This window comes from Merops nubicus, unplaced genomic scaffold (assembly GCF_000691845.1).
Source record: "Merops nubicus isolate BGI_N331 unplaced genomic scaffold, ASM69184v1 scaffold23996, whole genome shotgun sequence".
NCBI classification, from domain to species: domain Eukaryota; kingdom Metazoa; phylum Chordata; class Aves; order Coraciiformes; family Meropidae; genus Merops; species Merops nubicus.
The window spans coordinates 14,373-17,258 of record NW_008615935.1 but is presented as its reverse complement, the minus strand read 5'-3'; positions in this window follow the sequence as shown (position 1 = coordinate 17,258).

Sequence of the window (2,886 nt, the reverse complement as noted above, 5' to 3'; positions counted from 1 at the left end):
CCAGAACAAGGTCAGACAGCTCCGGGTCAGCAAGCGAGTGGAAGGACACAAAGCTACACAGCGAGGAACACCAGCTACTGCAACTACGGTACTGCAAAAACATACCCTTGATTCTGCTGAAAAAGATCATATGAAAAAAATTTCTTTTAAGAAAAAGTAGAAACTGCATTTATTTGAAAGTGTACACTGCATAATGAACCAAATTTTGGCCAGCTTGCACACCACCAAAAGCATGGTGTGGGATTTTTAAACTCATTCCAAGGAGACACACACTTAGACTATGAACACTACCACATAAATATCCAGTTTAATTTGCATTTCTCAGTGCAGACACAGAATCCAACTTCTAGAACATATGATACATATCAAGACAAGACGCAAAAAAGTTAAAAGTTCAGCCCTGTCCATGAGTATCAACTACAGGCAACCTTTATAAAAACTTGACGTTGTTTCCAAAATATGTTACGGAAAAAATAGTGTACAATTAAAAACTATGCAATCAGCAATTTGTTGGGTTTATTAAAGACATGATCTTTTCTTTTGTTTTTGCCTTACAGTCCAAACTGACTCCAGCAATTCTGCCAAGCTAGCTCAGATCACTAATGCCAAGGACTCTCCACCCACGGATCTTAAAGCGTTGGACAAAGACAAGCTCATTGTCCTAATTTCACAGGGAGGAAACCAAGGCACGGAGAGGTCGAGTGACTGCCCGAGATGCCTCAGCCAGGCAGCGGCAGAACCAAGAACGTGGCACCAGGATCCTGTCTGCTCTACGCCACGGAGCTGGCTGCCCCTCATTTCAGTTTCCAGCCATGCCCCCACCCCCACGCCCTGATGGGCAACAGCTTTTCATCTCCAAGCCCAGTTCCACCTGGACCCATCTCCCCCACAGCCGCCAGGCCAGTCCTCACTCTGCTCCCCGCGCCGTGCTCGGCACCGCCCGGGAGGAGCTCTGTAAACAGCCTGACAGTGTCACTGCAGCTGCAGACACAGGATCTCGGAGGGCTGCAGAAGCCCCATCCTCCGTGAAGTAAGGCAGGTAACATGACATCAAAAACGACCTCGAAGACAAGTTCTAAAGGTGCAACATGCCTTTTTCAGACCCACTGGCCACTCCTGGTCACGCTCGTGTGGCGGAACACGGGGACGAGGGGAGGACACGCCGGGGAGCGCGGCCGCCCACCGCAGGGCGTGGCAGAACAGGCTGCTGAAGCCCAGTGCTCTCAGAGGAGTATTTGCATAGATTGGACGTTCCAAATGATGCATAATGTCTCTCGGGCCTCGGCAGGGAAGGGCAGCACCTCACCGAGCACTCAGGAAATCTGCTCCGCCAGACAGACACAGACAGACCCACCACGCGGGACAAGGATCTTTAGCTACAAGTATTGCACCAAGTTAAGTGCTCATCTTTGCACACCCCTGTTATCTTTTACTCAGAGCAAAAATAAACTTTGTGAAAGTATATACAAAAGAAATTGCAGCAATTGGGTTAAAGATAAAATAACCTAAAGTGCATTTTAGATACCGGTATGAGGTTCTGCAAACCAGTCTTTCTGGACACAGTCGGCATTACAGAAGTGCCCAATGCGTACTTTGTTCTGTATAGCTCAGTACCAGCATTTAACAGTGCTGATTCTCCATCCTCTACCATCTACAAGCATGAAAAGCAACTTCTACAGCCTTCAGCTGCATGCCAAGTCACTGCTTGGCAACCAGAGCTACCAGTGTTGGCAATCTGACCCACTCTACATGTTTAAGCTTCTGCACATGTTTAGAACTTTTAGGTCACCAAGAAAATTCCCCACAAGCCACAAAACAGCAAAACCTTTAAACACAGAACCACCCAGAGCAGTGCATCTTTGCTCTCTGACTGGTAATTAAAGGGGGTTGTGAAATGCAGATTTTGCAGAGGGGGGGCACGCTGCTCTTGGCTCCAGCACGTTAACAGCACACTCCTTTCTGGGAAACCCACGTCCTGCCAGACCTACCACGGTAGGAGCTCTCTCCTTAATCAAAAACATTACTGTGAGTTTGCTAAATGCTGGGCAACAAGGGGGGGACAGAAAACTCGCTGGCACCGAGGGCCCTGGGGCTCTGCTCTGCCTGCCCTCCCTGGCACTGCCCACAGAGCCCTTCCCACCCCAGCCCAGTGACGCCCACCCCGAGGCGCAGCGTCCGGCCGTGCAGCACCAGGGGGGACAAACCTCTGCCTGCAGAGCTGCTGGAGCACGCTGGAAGGCAGAGCAAGGGCTGACCAGCACCAGCACAGCCCTGCAGGGGCTGCAGCCCCTGGCACACAGCCTGGGCGCTCACAGGTCACGCTCCTCCGGCCTCCTCACGAGCTCTAATGAGTAATGGCAAACCAAACGCACCTCGAAGTCAGCAGAACCTGGAACACATTGCTTCCACTGGAACACACCAGCAGAAAACAGCAGCTGTGAGAAGAGCAGAGCTTCTCCTCTGCCACCCACTCAGGAAGGACACGTGCAGCCCCGGGCTGCTGCCCACCACGACACACCCAAACTAGCTTCTGATTTCAAAGCCCTTGTTAGTCTCTTCTACTAATTTCTGTCACAAAGGAGTTTCTGAAGGTGCTATCTGGTCCAACCAGATGCATGTTTTAGGTGGACTAAGTCACGAGTAGCAAAAGTAGCATGGAAAAACACCTCCCTGAAGGACAAAGGCTCCAAAGAGGTTGCTGAGTCCACCAGCTGTCACGTTTCAGGCCACATCTGGTGACCTTGCCCCCATCAGAGAGAACCCCACAACTCCAGGGGCATCTGCAGGGTCTCTCTCACACAAACCCACTCACCTCAACCACCACACTACACTACACCACAGGAAGGGCACAAGGTCCCTGGCAGTGGCCTGTGCCCCGGGGGACAC